At 40.8% G+C, this 19,471-nt stretch overlaps 1 pseudogene; it reads left to right on the top strand.

Moving 5' to 3' along the window:
- Nucleotides 1-19,019, top strand: part of LOC102822950 — a 36,262-nt pseudogene extending 17,243 nt beyond the window's left edge.
- Nucleotides 19,020-19,471: the final 452 nt, after the last annotated feature.

Consider the following 19,471-nt stretch of genomic DNA (forward strand, 5'->3'; position numbering starts at 1 on the left):
TCAAAGTAGAACTGTGCCCCACTGGGTTCTCAGTGGGTGATTTGTGGAGTTAGATTGCCAGACCTTTCTTCTGAGGTGCTTCTTGTTGTAGTGAAACCTCCCTACCTTTTCAGTTAGCAGTGTAGTATGTAAGTTTGCATTATCCAGGTGAGCGTTAAATGCACTCACAAACATCCTAATTAAAGGGAAACAGAGGGAGACTTGAAGATCCCTGGAGAGTGGTAATGGAAAGTTAGTATCGGGCTGGTAACCAAAAGGTTTAAACCCACATGAAACAGATGAGCCAATCTGCCAACATACAGCTTACAGTCTAGGCAGTCCTATAGGGCTGTTCTACATAGCGTAGTGGTTACGAATCGGGCTGCGAGCCGCAAGGTCAGCAGTTCAAATCTACCAGCTGTTACATGGGAGAAAGACGAGGCTTTCTGCTCCTGTAAAGATTTATAGCCTCGGAAAGCCAATGTAGGGTCACCATAAGTAGGAACCAACTCCATGACATGTATCAACACCACCACTCTATCCTTTAGAGATGAGTTAGAATGAGCTCGGTAGTTGTGGGGAAAGGTGAATTTGATGCTCATAGAAAAAGACAATGTGAAGATGGAGGTGAGATTTGAAGGTGGTGACCTTAAAGATTGGAGAAATATGGCAACAAGCCAAGGAATGCTATTAGCCACCAGGAAGCCCAAGAAGCAAAGGACGGATTCTCCCTTAGAGCTTTTGTATTGGTTAACATGCAAGGTTCTACTTGGAACTTGGAGCTACCCATTAAAGCAGATCATCAGTTATAGGTGATGCTATGGTGCTGTTTAGTGCCATCAAGTCAGTTTGACTTATAACAACCTTTTATAGGGTTTCTTAGGAACAACTGATAGATTTGAACTGACAACCTTGCAGGTCAAACTGGCCTTGCGGTCCAGTGCTTATCCTACAGCACCACACCAGGACTCCAAATACATGACGGTTGTTGTTCTGAAGTGTAGTCGAATCTATTCTGATCCATAGCGACCCTGTATAGGGTTTCTGAGGCATGACTGGTGAGTTTGAACCGCTGACCTTGCAGTTCAAACGGCTTTGCTGTCCAGCACATTAACCCACAGCACCATACCAGGACTCCAATTACATGAAGGTAGGGCAGAATTATAAGGTCCCTGCATGGAAACTTTTAGCAAGAACGGTAGATCTTTAACATGGAACAGTGAAGAAAGAAATATGAAATGAGCATTATCCTCCAATATAAAAGAGAATTAAATGTGGTCAAGCCTTCAGATATTCCAAGTGGCTGCCTTTTAGACAGTATATAAATATAATGAGAAATCTTGGTCTCAAGTTGTAGGAAGTAATTTGTTTGCATAAAAAATGTAACTCAATATCATGACTAATTGCGACTGTCACAATTGTAAAAGTAGAAGTTTTGTAACAAAAATGGGGGAGTAGCTAATCTTACAGTCCAGAAACAGAGGACCCTAGGACCATCAATGGAGAAGAGCACAAGCGGAATGTGGGACCCTATCCAGAGAAGCAGTGACATCAGAGATGGGGATAAGGAGAGAGGGAACAGCAGAGGACTCTAGATTCATGGAAAGAGAGGGACTGAGAGCTGGCAGCCAGGAGGCAGGCTTGCGGAATGTGCCCTTTAGTGGTGTAAATTATTATATATGCCTGAGTGTTTTTTTTAAAAAAAGAGAGAGCTAAGATGAATAAAGAGAAATACTGTTAACTGATGGTACATGGAGAGGATTATAATCATTGTAATGAAACAAGGTATATGATTTGTTGAATGTAAAACTGATGATCTGCCCTGTCAACTTTCACTCAATTCACAATAAAAACTTAAAAAAAAAAAAAAAAAATCCAACTCAAAACCAGGGAACATGTAAAAGAAAGTCTTCAAAAACACCGTCATTGACTGTGTTGTTAAGTACTGTTGAGTCGGTTCCAACCCATAGCGACCCTGTATAGGGTTTTCGAGGAGCTGCTGGTGAGCTTGAACTGCTGACCTTGTGGTTCAAACCAACTTTGAAGACCAGCGCATTAGCCCACAGCACCACAGCAGGGCTCAGAGCAATTTGGATAGACAGTATCAGATGGGAGACTAATTTGCTATGTAAAAATTTACCAAAAAGAATTTTAAGCTATTATTAATATTATTTAATTCTGCCATGGCTTAGGTACGTACCCTTCATGTGCATTTCATTGAAGAAATATCCCACATTTCAGTTTTTCCTTAAAATGTCTCAAGCTCCGGGCATCAGTTTGTCAATTATGCAAAAACTAACACTATTTGTCAGGATGAAATTAGAACTAGAAGAGGAATGGGAGGAAGGTTGGACCATGTCTTGGCATTGTTGTGGGAATTCTTAAGGATGTGAGCATCCCAGAACTCATTATTAAAATCGTTAACTGCCCCTCTAATTAGAGCTAGAATGAGCAGATCCAAGTTTGCATGACTCAGCATGCTTCCTTAGAGATGCCTTCTGGCTCGTTTAAGCAGAAATGAATCTACTCGCACGTACCAGTTAAGTAAGAACTTTTTTGAGGGTGTTTCAAACCCAGAGTAGACCCAGCCAGGCGGAATGTCCAGTCAGAGTAGCATCATCACATAAATGTCACAAGCCAGGCCAGCACAAGGAGGGAGACCTAGTACACCACAGTTAAAGCACTTCACTGCTGACTGCAGGGTCTGCGGTTGGGACCCACACAGCAGCTATGAGGAAGAAAGATCTGGCAATCTGGTCTCATGAAGATGTTGTTGTTAAGTGCTGTCGAGATGATTCCGACCCATAGTGACCCTATATAGGGTTTCCAAGGAGCAACTGGTGAGCTTGAACCTTATCTGCTCTAACGCAAGGGGTCACTATGCATTGGAATGTACTTGATGGCACAAAATAACAAAAACAGCAAACTTGGGCATGAAAAAAACGAGAATCGTTGCTTACAGAAATTCAAGTGTGTGTTTCTGTCATTGTTCGGAGTCAGATTGTCATACTGTGGTGGATTATGTGATGCTGGAAACTTTGCCACCGGTATTTTACACACCAGCAGGACCACCCATGGTGGGCAAGTTTCCACGGTTCTTGTAGCCTAAGACAGACTAGGAAGAGAGTCCTGGTGATCTATTTTGGAAAGCAATTGAGGAAAACTCTGTAGATCACAATAGAACACTGCCTGATATAATGCTAGAAAATGAGCCCCCTCTTTTGGAAGACCCTCAAAACACATAGTGTTGATATAGAAGGCGGAGAGTCGGGCAGTTTCCTTCTTGGTGTGCACGGGATCATAAAGAGTCACAGCCGACCTGATGACAACTAACTACATGTCTGTCCGTCCATTTCCATCTATGTGTCTAGCCATCCATCATCATCTATCTATCCATCCACCATTGTCTGTCTATCCATTCATCTATCCTCTATTGATCTATCTATCCATCCATCCATCCATCCATCATCTATCTGTCTATCAATACATACATCATCTATCCATCCATCCATCCATCCATCCACGCACCCACCTACCCATCCATCATCTATCTATCGATCGATCTGTCAATCTATTGATCTGTCAACCTATCGATCATCCATCACCTATCTATCCATTCATCCACCCATCCATTCATCATCTATCTATAGGTCAATCAATCTAGGAATCTATTGAGCTATCAATCATCTATCACCTATCTGTATATTTCTATCCATCCGTCCATCCATCTGTTCATCACCTATTGCTCTATATATGTGTGTGTCTATCCATCCATTCATCCATCACCTGTCTATACCTATAACTATCTACCCATACATCCACCCATCCACCCACACACACCAATTCCTCTATTTATTTATCTGTGTGTCTGTCTGTGGGTCTATCTATCCATCATCTCTATCTATCACATTTATCTATCTATCTATCTATCTGCCATCTATCTACCTACCTAGCTTTGTCATCTATCCATCCATCATCCATCCATGAATATATCCATCCATCCATCCATGTATCTACCTACCTATATTCCATCTATGCATTAAATTGTAACATGTAACCCCCTGACCCCTAAGCAGCCAGAATTCTAGAATCATGTTCATCACCCAGTGTCCTTGTCTCTCACTCTCCTGTAACTAACTGCCTTGCTGAAATCAACCACATCCTGAACCGCAACTCAGACAAGACTATGAAGTACAGTCTTTAGCTTTTCAGCTTCTTGTCCACAGGTCAACTTCACAGGGTTTCTATGGTGCAGAGACTTTCTTTCACAAAGTCATCTGGAGAATGGCAAATTCAGCAATCCTCCCATAGGAGAAAAAGCAAAAACAACACCATTAAGAATCCTTCAAATACCAGTAACACTGTTTCCTCATTGCAATGTGTTGCTGCTGCCTTTACTAAGCATCAAGTCAACTTCAATGCATTACAGAGTAGAAGAGCTGCGGACTTATTTCCTGCCTCTATTCTTAATGGAGAACTCCTGGTTAGGCACTGTAGGATCAGCACTGGACTGCGAACCCCAAGGCCAGCAGTTCAAACCCACCAGCTCCTCTTTGGAAACCCTATACAGGGTTGCTATGAGTCAGAACTGACTTCAAAGGACTTAACAACAACAACAACAACAATTCTTAATGGAAGCAGATTGCCAGGCCTTTCTTCCGCAGCATCCCTGAGTGACTTTGATCAGTTGACCAGTAGCTTTGTAGTTAAGTGCATACTGTGCCCAATACCAGGGATTTTTAAGTATGCTATATCGAATTTGTGTTTAATCTAGTCAGTATGAATTATGTTTTCATGGATGTACGAGAAGTCTTCAGAAAGTTCGTGGAAGAATGGAATGAAAAGGTAATGGAATGTTTCCACAAACATATAGATATATAGATATATCTGTGGAGCACGGTGGTTCTACAGGATAAGCACTGAGCTGCAAACCACAAGGTTGGCAGTACGAGCCCTCCAGCTCCTCCACAGATGAAAGACAAAGCTATGGGACAATTCTATTGTGACCTATGGGGTATCAGTCGAAACAGATTCTACGAGAATGCAATTCTTTTTAATTTTTTTCTGTCAACAGAGATCTAGTTCTCGCCCTAGCATAGAGTAAATAAGTGCATTTGTTTTGCAACAGTTAAAATACCAATACAGAAGAAGCCATGTTCATAATCCTAAAGGAAGTTAGGATAAACATTAAAAATTAGAGTTGAAATACTTACTTGCTCATTTTACACAACAACTAGCAATTGATGACTTACTATTTGACAGGAGACCTGGTGTGATGCTGTAGGATAAGAGCCCCACCTCAAGGTGGGCTTGAACCGCAAGGTCGGTGGTTCAAACTCAGCAGCAGCTCCTTGGAAACCCAATACAGGATCTCTATGAGTCAGAACTGACTCAATGGCACTGAACAACAACCACAACTATTTGAAATATACAAGTGATCAGAATGCAGAGAGCAATATGATTCCTACCCATTCTGAAGCATATAGTAATAGTAAAGTGGAAATTTTTTTCTAAAATGTTGAAAGAAAAGTTAGGGCTCTTGAGATGTATTACTTTTTGTTAGTTATAAGAGTAAATATTACATATTTATTATTGGTGGTGGTTGTATGCCGTGGAGTCGGGGTTCCGACTCATAGCGACCCTGCTTAGGGTTTCCGAGGCTGTAAATCTTTACAGGAGCAGAAAGCCTTATCTTTCTCCAGCGGAACAGCTGGGAGTTTCGAACTGCCAACCTTGAGGTTAACAGCCCGATTCGTAACCACTATGCTACCAGAGCTCCTATATTTATTATTACATATTATTAAGTAGAGCTATAGGCCCAAGTTCAGTCCAAAAGAAGGGTTAGGCCCCACAATGAGGGGAGTGATACAAGGGGGCTTCAAAAAATTCCTGTGAAAGTTCTGCTGTCTTCTGATTCTATTTTTCCAGGAACAGGTAGAAGCCCCCTCCCCTATATGCTTTTGTCAACAGAACAACAACAACAACACTCATCGGCATCAGACCAATTCCAACTGATGAAGACCCCAATTGACAGAGTACAACCACCCCCAGCCACTTTCCTAGGCTGTTCGCTTTACAACAGCAGATCACCAGGACTTTCTTCTGCAGTGCCGCTGGTAGATTTGAACTGCCAAGTGCTACTCATTTGTGCCACAGGGTATTTTATGCACACAGCCATGTAGAATTAGGATGCATGTGTGTACCTGTCATGTACCTGAATCCATTTAAATGAGTTTCATTCATTTTACGTAAAATCCCAGAAATTTAGACCCAACCCAATTCAGGGTTGAAAGGATAAATACATTCTAAGAGGAGACAACTATATTTTTCAAGAACCACTTAGGCAGAGCATTGAATTGTCCTAATACAAGGGGGCTCCAAAGAGTTCGTGAAAAAGTCCATTATCTTTTCATTCCAGTTTTCCACAAATTGTTTCAAAATTCCCTCGGGTAGCCAGACAGTCTTTTAAACATCCATACATAAATATGCATCCATTCTTAAAACATCAACTATAACTGCAATGCTTGTTATATTGTGGTTAATTAAATTGTCTACTTAAGAATTTTTTTAAATGATATTTTATTATGTTCTAGTGAAGGAGTCCTGATGTGACACTGTGGGTTAATGCGCCACACTGCAAAGCCGTTTGAACTGCAAGGTTGGTGGTTCAAGCTCACCAGCTGCTCCTCGGAAACCCTATACAGGGTCGCTATGAGTTGGAACTGACTCGATGGCACTTAATGACAACACCAACAAGTGAAGGTTTAGGGTTAGACTGTTTAAGTCCCCATTGGACCATTTCTACCCAATTTGTTCAGTAATATTGGTTATAATCCTCACAGTGCATGAGCATTATCATCTTTTCCACTCTGGTGGTTCCATTTCCATTCATCTAGTCTCCCTGCCCACTTCCCTTCTCTACTTCATTTTAATATCAATATTGGCATTGCATATCTTAGAAATAATTTCTCAAAGAAGCTCAGGACTCATGGGTGATAGTCATTATTTGGTGAGTTGGTCTTTTATTTTGCTACAAGGTCACCTCAGAGATTAGTTCCATCTCTAAGTCTGAAGAGTAGCTCAGGGTGATAGTCTTGGGGATTCCTCCAGTCTGAATTGGTCCAATAGGTCTGTTTTTTGTTATTTCTTTTAGGAATTTGAAGTTCTGTTCCATGTTTTTCTTTCTCCAGTCTATTAGGGTCCATCTCTGTTGATCCCAGTCAGAATAGGGTCACAGGGCACCATCTAGTGCTTATGGCCTTGAGGTAGATGACGCCTTGGTTTGAGTAGACTACTTAAGAATCCTAATAGAGAAAAAAGGAAAGGATCCATGCAGTGCACGCTGGGAATTATTTACTACATCCTGGACACTGGAATTTTAAACAAAATACAATAATAAAACATAAGTCCAAAGGCACAAAGTGACTGGCTTACAAGTTTTCAAGAGGGAGTTTAGTTTCAGAGTATGTGGGGAAAAGTTAGAGTCCCCACTGAATAGTTTTCATCTTTTCTAGAAGGGTCTGCTGAAAGGAGATAGGGATAAGATTCTTATGATTCAATAGAGAGTCACTGTTATCATAACTAATTGTGACTGTCACAACTGTAAAGGTAGAAATTTTGTTACATAAAGGGGGGAGTAGTTAATCTTGCAGTCCAGGAACAGAGGACCCTAGGACCATTAAGAGAGAAGAACACAAGTGGAATGTGGGATCCTATCCAGAGAAGCAGCGACACCAGAGATGGAGGCAGAGATGCAGACATGGAGAGAAGGAGCAGCTGAGGACTCTAGATTCACGGAAAGAGAGGGACTAGGTGCTGGTGGCCAGGAGGCAGGCTTGCAGAATGTGTCCTTGGGTGTTTTAAATGATTATATATTCCTTGGTGCTTTTGTGTACATCTTCCCCCCAAATCAGAAGGAATAGAAGCAAATACTGTTGGATGATGCTGCACAGAGGAGACTGTAATCATTGCAATGAAACGATGAGTGTAAAACCGATGTTTTCCTATGTAAACTATCACTCAATTCACAGTAAAAACAAAAAATAAATAAAACCATCAGCTGTCTGACAGACATATGCAACAGTTGTGGCCTTAATGCTAACAGTGGGATGAGATGTGTCCGTGCTGTGTTACAATCGGGGCTGTGGTCAATGCTTCGATCTCTGGAGACCAAATTCAATGATACCTACACATACGCACCTTGGTTTTCCAGTCTTTCATGATGCTTTAAATAGGTGGTCTTGTTGTAAGAGAAGAACTGATTTTGCTGATATCTTAAGCATTGTAGGTTGTACAAAGTGTGGGCATAATAATGAGAAACCATCCAAACCAGTTAAACCTGAGCTTAAGACTACTGAGAGTAAAAGAAGCATCTGAATTGAAACCCAAATTTCGAGAGCGCATCATTCAAGCCCCTAAACCAGGATAAGCAATAAAAAGACAAAGCTCAAGGGAGCCAGTGACAAATTTGGAATGGAAACTATCCGCGTCTCTCAGGCAAGCACTCAATAAGCTTTAAAGTGTCATCAGGAAATGTAAAAGATAAGAAGGAAGAAGAAAGAGATGGAATTAAGATTGGGGCCTCGCGTCAAAATGGGGTGTTCCAAGACATAGCAGGATCTAGAAAGTCTAGGAGAAATCTGTGTATATGATACTGGACTGCCTATTTTCCATGAGCTCTTTGTCGTAGAAGAACAACTTCAGATTTTACCACAATTTTAGCTCAGGAGGGCAGTACAACAGGGAAATCCATGTGCCGTACAAAGGTTTCTGGGGAGAAAGTTGTTCCATGTAGGTACCACTGGTACCAGACACGGAGTGAAGTCACCATTTCAGTACAGGCTGAAAAATCACTTCCAGAACCTAGTCGAGTAGAAGCAAATAGTACATTATTAAATGTTCTCATAGTATTTGAAGGAGAGAATGAATTCCACCAAAATGTGAAATTATAGCGTGTGATTGATATGAAGCTAAAGGTATGTAACTTGCACCTGGCAAGCCTTGAACTTCTTGCTGCTAAACGCCCGCCCCCTAAAAAAAATAGACGATGTAACTGATGAAGTTGGGCCTGTGTAGTACATGGTTGTTGTTGTTAAGTGCCGTCGAGTCAGTTCTGACCCATAGCAACCCTGTATAGGGTTTTCCTAGGACCATCTAGTGAGTTTGAACTGCTGACCTTGCAGTTCAAACGGTTTTGCACTCTTGCACATTAACCCACAACACCACACCAGGACTCTGTACTACATACATGGTGGGGAAGATGAATATTACTTATTTCAGAATTTCTAATGTTTGCTGAAGTGGTGGCTTGCTGCTATAATCTTTTTGTTGTTAAAGTCTGGGATTACAAGGTCTACTGTAGGTTCTTTAAAACCGAAGTCAGATATCTTTTCGTGCCCCACAATGCACCAGACTGAAAAGCTGGTTTGAACTAGCAAGGTCAGCAGTTCAAGCTCACCAGCTGCTCCTTGGAAACACTATACAGGGTCGCTATAGGTCGGAAACAACTTGACGGCGCTTAACAAAAACAATCTTTTTGAGTTACATGAGATTGTTTATTTCTCCTAGTAATAGAACCATAGATACATTCTGTACTTGAAAAATCTGGAAAACAGCTAATATTCATAGTTACAGTATTTTTTAGTATAAGCAAATCTTAAACAACATCGCTGTCTATTCTCCCAGAATTGGTAAAGCAAGATGGTGGTAGAGTCGGTTCTGACTCATAGCAACCCTATATACGGTTTCCAAGGCTGTAACTCTTTATGGAAACAGAAAGCCTCATGTTTCTCCCATGGAACAGCAGCAGGTAGTTTTGAACTAATAACCTTGAGGTTAGCAGCCCAACTCCTAACCACTACGCTACCAGAACTCCTTAAAGCAAAATAGAATGTCAAAGTTTTTATATCATTCTTTCATGGATATTATTTCCGTAATACTTGAAAATCTTTAAGGAAGAGATAAAATGCCCCGCATTGTGTTCATCCAGTCGGGACAGTTATCTAGGAGGGTTCTAAGGTATTATAAGGAATTAAAAAGGAATGTGTACATTGGCTCAAATGAGAATTTATTTACGATTAGTTAAAATTAAAAATTATGTCAATCACCTGTGTGACTTGCCACACAATATAATTTAAGAATATGCAAAGCATTGTAAACATGAATATTTATTATTATTATTAAGTGCTGTAGACAGACTCCTGACTCATCGCAACCTTGTCTAGGGTTTCCAAGGAGCAGCGGCTGGTGAGTTTGAACCGTCGAACTTGTGATTCAAACTGACCTTTCGGTCCAGTGCTTTATTCCACAGCATCAATATAGAGGCACCAATTTAGTTAAAACTCACCATTTTAAAAGAAAAAGCAATACTGTTAAACATGTCTTTCGTGATGACTTTCATGATGTTAAACATGTCTTTGTGTGGTGTTAGGACTAAGTTGTTCCTGAGTTACAAACTGTGTCCTCTTCAAGTTTTTAATTCATGATATATTTAAACGAAATTATATCAGGCCTTCCTGATGAAAACGGTATCTGTCAAATTGTAGACTTAAAGGCATGTGGAAATACATTAGAATATCAGAAAACTAGACAGAATAAGCTTAGCTTTACGACAATATAGTTCCTTGTGCAGCCATTATTTCAGGATTTCATGAAAAGCTTGACAATTCTGGTGTTTCAGTGTTGACTATATTTTTACTACATTTGTATTAAATCTAGGTCTTACAGAATTAGATTATTTAAAGGTGATTGTACCCACTAAGGGACAGGTTCCTTTTTTAAGCAGTGGAAAAGCTCTAAAAAGAAAATTACAATTAAGAAATGCTTTGAAGGCCATAAGTGTCTGGATTTAAGTCTGGGCACAAATTGTGCTGATAGAGATTAAAAATTGTCCCCAAGCCTCTCGAGCAATTTTCTTCTTTGCTTTTAGTTGTTGCTGTTGTCAAGTGTTGTTGAGTCAGTTCCAACCCACAGTGACCCTGTGTAATAGGGTGTCCAAGGAGCAGCTGGTGAGCTCGAACCACCAACCTTCTTGTGATTCAAACAGCTTTGCACTCTGGTGCATTAACCCACAGCACCACACCAGGACTCCCTTGGTATTAGTAGAATTCTTATTTTAAAAGAAATTTGCAGAAGTCTAATTTTACTTAATAGATTCATTAAGGTATATCATTTTATTATCTTTAACAAATAACTATTAGGTGCAGTTGTGTATACAGACTAGCAAAATCTAGCTACCAGCAACAGTTTACTAGCTTGCATGATTTAGAAACCTAGGTTCATTGAGAGACACGAAACAGTACTGAGAATTTGAGGGGAGAGGTGGCTACTTGATTTGATTCAAGATAATGATTACACACCTTTTTCTAATGTCGTCTTCTTCAGACTGTTTATCCCCTAAACAATATCTTAGTATGTCATGAATTTGAAATATTATTTAAACCAAGAGGATTACCCATCTCAGAGTTAAAAAGCACTGATTTTTTTAAACTTTTTTTTTTTAAATAAAGCTTATGTAGTTACTCTAAATAAAATAAGTCCAGTTTTAGAATTCCCAATCCGTATGTCAATGAATTTATTCAACAAGTTATTTTAGTGATACACTTGGGTTTGGTTTTTTTATTTCAGTTTTTATTATGATATACCAACTTGGGAATGAAGAGACAAATCTTTAGAGAGAAAATGGATCATGTGACCATCCTAATAAACTAAACATCCATTGAGAAGCAAGCAAAATCTACATTAAAAATGAAGAGGCACATATATTCAAATAACCCAAAGATTCGGGGGGGAAAAAAAATCAAGAAAAGAAAACGAGTTATTTGCTTAAAGATACCTTATGGGATCCTTATTTCCTAAACAATATTTGCCTCCTGCTCTATGTTTAAGGAGGAAATCATTTGTGCCCTTAGAGCTAAACATTCTCATGAATATAGTTCAACAATGAGCCTCCCGGGAACCCTTAAATGGAGAATTCAAAAACAGCACTTGAAATTACATAGTCAAACAGGACAACCACTAATTCTTTTAATTGTTTATATTGACCTTACATTTCCAAGAAAAATATCCTCCCTTAGAAAGTACAAGGCAATCTTTCTTGACTAAAGAAAACTCAATTAGCTATAATTTGTTCAACCTCAGGACACTAAACATATTATAATTTGCCTCACGAAAGGGGAAGCATAATGCTAGACTTGGGTTGGAAGTCATTATATAACAACATCGGGTTGGAAGCCATTATATAACGATATTGAGTTAATCGGAGGCCAAAATCATCCTGCATCTATGTCATCACTATGTTACTTTAAAAAAAAAAGAAAATGGAATTACTCATTGGGCTACTTGGAAGTCTTTTTGAGGCAGCACGTGACAATCAGATGGTCTATTGAAAAACAACACATATGAGAGGAATTCAAAAACTTCAAGAAAAAAATCCATTATCTTTCAATAACACTTTTCCACAAACTTTCTTTGAAGCCCCCCCTCATATTTTTAAAATATTGATTTTAAATTCAGCACTTTCATGGACTTCTAGACGAACAAACACATCTGTGTTGGAAGACAGCCAGTCAAATGCTCACTAGAATCGAGGATGGACAGACTTCAACTCTCATATTTCAGACATGTTATCAAGAAGGAGCAGTCCCTGGAGAAAGACATCATGCTTGGTTAAGTGGAGGGTCAGTGAAAAAGAGGAAGACCCCCCCACCAATGAGATGAACTGGTACAACGGCAGTAGCATTGGGCTCAAATATGACAATGATTGTGAGGTGGATGCAAAAGTGAGCCATGTTTCGTTCTGTTGTGTAGAGTCTCTATGAGTCAGTAGCGACTCTATGGCACGTAACAACAACAACAATTGTGACCCTATGCACAACAGAATGAAACACTGCCCAGTCCTGGGCCAATCTCACAATCATTGCCACGCTTGACCCCATTGATGCTACCCCTGTGCCAATTCATCTCGCTGGGGTCTTCCTCTTTTGCTCTGACCCTCCACTTTACCAAACATGATGTCCTTTTTCAGGGACTGGTCCCTTTTGATAACATGTCTGAAGTATGAGAGATGAAGTTTGGCTGCCTTGGCCTCCAAGGAGCACTCTGGCTGCACTTCTTCCAACACAGATCTGTTGGTTCTTTTGGCAGCCCATGGCGCTTTCAATATTCTCCTCCAACACCATAACTCAAAAGCATCAATTCTTCTATGGTCTTCCTTATTCACGATCCAGCGGTTATTGAAAATACCATGGCTTGGATCAGGTGCACCTTAATCCTCGAGCTGACATCTTTGCTCTTCAATACTTTTAAAAAGTCTTGTGCAGAGCATAATCCCATCAAACACATTCTCCATAATAAATTTAATTTCCCACCCAAAGATATGATGGTAGAAGGCCAATTTGAGGCTCTTCAATGGATTCTTTTGAAGGAGAGTGAACCTTGCCACTTCCTTTACCTTGGCTGGTAAAGTTTCTTATAAATTTCAGGGGAAAATAAAGCTCATAGTTGTGAAGTCGACTGATGGAGACCCCGTGTGTTACAGATGGAAGTATTCCTTAACATTTTCTTGTACGACGCTGTGCTAAATGAATTTGTCTGTTTACGAAGATCTTCAATAGGTGTAATTTTGTTTTTAAAGGGTTTCTGCCTTTCTTCTCAAGTGCTGCCATGATAGAGACACCACAAAGTGTTGGCTTTAACTAACATGAATTTCTTCTCTCACAGTTTAGGAAGCTAGGAGTCCACATTCAGGGGAGGGCTTGCTGTCTTTGTTGATTGGGGAAAGGTCCTTGTCTCCCTTCAACATCTGTGGGCCTATCATTCCTTGGAGATCTCCATGCATCTTGGTTTCAATCTTCCCCTGGGTCTAGGAGGTTCACAGCGCAGGGACCCTGGGTCCAAAGAAGGAACTCTACTCATGGCTCTGCTTTCTTGGTGGTCTCTCTGATACATGTTATTTTATTTCATCACTTTAACATCTTGAAAGAGATGGATTCCAGAGACAACTCAATCCTGATTCGTGAACACAAACTGCCTTGAATTCTGCCTCATTGACATCGGAGAGGTGGCAATCCACAGATTGCGGGATAATTACATCAGATCACAAAATGGGGAATCATTAGATAATACTGAGAATCATGGCCTATCCAAGTTGACATAAAACTTGGGGGTGGGAGACATGCACAATCCACTCCATAAACAGTCCCTCTTCATTGAATGAGAAGAGTAGGCGCAAGTTTGAGTGATTATCATGAAGAATGAAAACAGTTAGACAAGGCAGTCAGCTTCCTTAAAGACAGCTTTTGCGTGCCGTCGAGTCAGTTCTGACTCATACCGACCCCTGTATAGGGTTTCCGAGGCTGTAAGTTTTTGCAGGAGCAGGAAGCCTCATCTCTCTCTGACTGAGCGGCTGGTGACCTAGACCCACAGACCTTGTGGTTCACAGTCCAGTGCTTATCTTGCAGAACCTCAGTGGTCTCTTCTGTAAAGATGACAGCCTTGGAAATGCTATGGAGTGGTTTTCCTCTGTCCTGTGGGGTGTCTATGAATCAGAGTGACGGCTGCAGGCTTGGTTTTAATATATCTCAAAGGCATGGAACAGAGAAAATAATTCCAAATGCAGTTGTTAATTGAGTTTCTGACATACATGTTGTTGCTGTTAGGTGCCCATGAACCCTATGCACAGTAGACTGAAACACCACTGGTCTTGCAACATCTTCACAATTTTTGTTACTCTGTAGTCCACTGCCGCTGTCAGTGTGTCAGTCCATCTTATTGGAGGTCACCCTCTTTTACGCTGACCCTCCACTTTACCAAGCGTGATGTCCTTCTCCAGATACTGGTCACATGTAATGACATATCCAAAGTATGAGAGCTGAAGCATCACCATCCTGGCATCTAAGGAGCATTCTGGCTATACTTCTAACCCAGAGTTTTCATGGTACTTTCAATATTCTCCTCCAACACCAAAACTCAACTGCATCAATCCCTCTATAGTCTTCCTTATTCATTGTGCAACTTTCACATGCTTTGTTGTTGTTGTTAAGTGCCTTCGAATCGGCTCTGACTCATAGCAATCCTATATAGGGTTTCCAAGGAGTGACTGGTAAGCTTGAACCACCAATCTTGCAATTCAAACCGATCTTGCAGTCCAGGGTATTAACCCACAGCTCCTTACCAAGACTCCTGCACATGCAAATGAGGGTATTAAAAATACCATGGCTTGGTCAGGCACACCTCAGTCCTCAAACTGATATTTTGTTTGCTCTTGATCACGTTAAAGAAGTGTTGCGCAACAGATTTACATATTGGAATTCATCATTTGATTTCTTGACTGCTGCTTCCATGAGTGTTGATAGATGTTGTTGTGAAGTGCCGTTGAGTCCGTTCCGACCCATAGCGACCCTGTACAGGGTTTCCAAGGAACAGCTGGTGAGCTTGAACCACCGACCTTGCAGTTCAAATGACTTTGCTGTCTGACGCATTAACCCACAGTGCCACACCAGGACTCCAGGGTTGATAGTGGATTCAGGTAACTGGAAGTCTTTGACAACTTCAATCTTTTCTCCATTTAACATGATGCTGCTTACTGGTCCGGTGGTGAGGATTCTTTGCTTTCTTTACATTGAGGTGCAACCCATACTGAGGGCTGTTTGATCTTCATTTGATATGTATGCTGTGATCTAAATGCAATTGGAGTCAATTCAAGAAATTGTCTCAAACATATACAAAAATACACATTGAATTATAACTTTAGTTGTTGTTGTTGTTGTTAAGGTCTGTGCCAACTCATAGCAACCCAGTACAGGGTTTCCAAGGAGCGGCTGGTGGGTTTGAGCTGCCGACCTTGAGGTTAGAAGTCATCATCCTACAGTTTCACACCAGGACTCCACCACAGACTAATAAGAATCGTTAAGGATTTGCCATCAACTACGTGGCGCTGCAGGTTAATGCACCAGTCTGCAAAGCCATTTCAACTGCAAGGTCGGCGGTTCAAGCTCACACCAGCTGCTCCTTGGAAACCCTATATAGAGTCACTATAGATCAGAACCTTCTCTACAGAACTTAACAACAACAACATCGAATTATGTTTGCAAGACTAGTCCATCAAATTTACTTGTTTATAAATACCTATTGTGCCCATGAAGAGGACTTGAAACACTTACTCATAGAAGTGTGCAGTCTTCCACCTCAACCTAAAAAAACAAAGTCCTCACAACTGGACCGATAAGCAACATCCCCATAAATGAGAAAAAAAAGATGGCTGTTGACACGGATTTCATTTCATTTGGATCCACAAGCAACACCCAAGGAAGCAAGAATCAAAAAACAAATGACGTATTACATTACACAGATATGCTGCGCAAAATTTCTTTAGTGTTTAGGAGCAAAGATGTCGGTCTGAGTACTAAGATGCGCCTGACCCAAGTCATGATATTTTCAATAGCCTCATATGTGCTGTAGGACTGGACTGCTAACCACAATGTCAGCAGTTCAAACCCACCAGTCACTCCACGTAAGTCCTATGCAGAGTCACTATGCGTCTAAACCGATTCAACAGCACTTAATAACAACAACACATGCATGCAAAAGTTGGACAATGAATTAGGAAGACCAGAGATGCATTAATGTCTTAGAATTATGATGTTAGCAAAAAAAAAAAAAAAAATTTAAATAAACTATGGAATGACAGAAAAATTAACAAATCTGTATTAGAAGAAGTGCAGCCAGAATGCTCATTGGAAGCCAGGATGGGGAGAGTTCATCTCCCAAACTTGAGATATATTATCAAGAGGAATCAGTACCTAGAGAAGGATATCATACTTTGTAGAGTGTCTACGAAAAAGAGGAAGACCCAGTGAGATGGATTGGCATAGTGTCTGCAGTAGTGGGTTCAGACAGAGTAATGATTCTGAGGATGAAACAGGCCTCAACAGTGTTTGGTTGTGTTGTGCACAGGGTCACTATGAGTCAAAGCTGACTCGACATCACCCAACACTATAATATTTGTGACCCCTTTTAAAAGCGTCGTCTAGTTGGAAAATCTTCTGGCACAGGGATGGTGTTTGATGGATAACTCAATGATGTTGGCCCATCACTCCTGACAACCCCATTTGTCACAGAGGAGAACAGAACCATTGGGTTTTCTCTCTAAGGCAGGTTGCCAGGACTTTGGACTGCCTGACCTCTGAGTGAGTTTGAGCCTCCGACCTTAAGGTTAGTCGTGGATCACAGCGCACTTGTGCTTGCGGAGATCCTATGGATAGCTCAATGAAGGAATCCATTTCATAAAATAGTTAACTCTGTGTCAACGAATATATTAGCAAAGCGGAATTTCCTCTTCTTCCTGAAATCTCCAGGGACAGCGTGAAGGTTAAGTCTCACGAGCATTGTGTATTTTTCACAGCAGCTGAATTAATGAGCCATGTGAGATTTCCTGCTGTATTGGTCTCAGTGCATTTATTGGACCATGACTACTGCCTTCGAATGTGTGTGAGGCAGTAAATTCGTTACCCAAACAGGCTAGAAAATCAGAAATGTAAACCATAGCTAGGCAGCATTTATGACAAAGAAAACAAGCTTCTCTGGACAGATAACATCTCGGCTTTAAAACAAGCTCTCCAACTGCTCATCGGTACAATCGTGTTCTTGACTCAGGTGTGTTTAAGGAAAGGTTTCTATGTATAAATACATGTCCCTGGATCATTTCATCCTACTTAATGTATTTCTCTTTTTTCCTGGCTTTCTGTCAATGCAAGTTCTTCTGGTCAAAGTAAGATTTTATAAACAGGTAATCTCTTTTCTGTTAAGATTTTATAAACAGGTAGACTCTTTTCTATAGAGTCCTTCAAGGGGTGGAGGATGCAAACGATGATGTGCTGGACTGCTAACTGTAAAGTTGGTTGTTCAGCTCCACCCAGAAGTGCTTCAGAAGAAAGACCTGGCAATCTGATTTCCAAAGATCGCAGCCTTAGAAAACCCAACGGAGTACACTTCTACTGTGATGCATATGAGCTAAGTAAGAGTCCATGCTACAACTGGTTTGCTCGTCAAGTCCCACCGTAGAATATTTATTTACAGTCCTTACCCCACATTCACACCATGCAGTAGGAAATGAACGGAAGGGGTTCCTTCTACATTTGCATTTACCCTGAATTCAATCTGTTTCTGTTTAACACAAATTGGTGATTGTATAAACCCTCTCACAAACTTGTACAAGTCTTCATGAGCGAAGGAGACGTACAGAAACTCACAAGCATTACCTCGTCCTACGTAACTTTTTAAATCATTTCATTCTGGGTAATTGGTTGTGAGGTGTCTCAGGTTGTCCTGTTTCAGAAACAAGGATCAATTTCAATTTAAAGAAATGTTAAAAGCCTCACAGGCTGTGCCAAGAATGGACACCCTGGTTGTAAATCAAACCTCATTTTCTGTTCAGAATTGCTCATTTATTTTCTTCCTATCCAAATGCCTATTTAATGACCAAAAAAATGCGTGTACGCTAAGATATGTCAGCAGATATTTAATTTGCGGTGTTGAACATTTCGCAGTTTTGTTTGGTTTCTCTAATGGTATGTCACCAAACTGCTTTACTTGTTCTCTGCCCAATTCTGGATAAAGCACTTGGGGAATGTGCAATGTTAAAAATTCTACATTTGGGGGAGATTTTCATTGTGGGGATTCTGACTCATTTTCAAGCACAAAGCTTCAGAATCCCTCTTTTAGCCTCTAAACAAATTCCAAATCCCTCCACCTCAAATGGATTATCCCGAGACCGTTGACGGGAATGGTTATCACTGGATTGAATCTAAGATTTATGGTTTTCCCCCCGACTTATCATATAGTTGTGAAAACAAAGTTGGTTGCCAAGAGGAGTGAGAGTCAATGGAGACATTTGAGCGGAAAAGCAAAATTGTGCCCTAACCTTATAAAAACCTATTGCTCTCCAGATACCAGCAACTCACATGGTTGTCGAGAACCAGCCTCGACAGCTGAGTTTGGTGGTTCATGAAGTTGGGAGATCTGGCGGCGACAGTGACAGATAAAGAATATGCACAAAGACACAAAGAGAGAGACACATAAACACCCCAGAACTAGAGTGGACGCGTAACTGGCATCAGACAGATCCTGCATTGTAAACATTGTGGCTATGCATGACGTTTGCACACCTTGCCAACTGCAATGCCTGCCCGTACTGCAAGCCGTAATGCATGCGTTGCCAGCTGTAACGCCTCGCATGCCAGCCCTAACTCACGGCAGCCATAACGCACGCGGGCTTCGGTCTGCACCCCCGTTTTATTTCGGGGAGGAGCTTTACACAAAGGAAGGCGGAGTTTATTAAGACGGGGTACAGAAGTGAAATGTGATTAACCGTTCAACAAAGGACACAATGATTTACAGGTACAAATTCTAAGACATACATCACAAATTGTCTTGATAATCTAACATCCTTAATTTTCCAGAAATTCAAGCAAATTATTATGTGGTACTTTTCAGA

This window comes from Chrysochloris asiatica, unplaced genomic scaffold (genome assembly GCF_000296735.1).
Source record: "Chrysochloris asiatica unplaced genomic scaffold, ChrAsi1.0 scaffold00500, whole genome shotgun sequence".
In the NCBI taxonomy this organism is placed as follows: Eukaryota; Metazoa; Chordata; class Mammalia; order Afrosoricida; family Chrysochloridae; genus Chrysochloris; species Chrysochloris asiatica.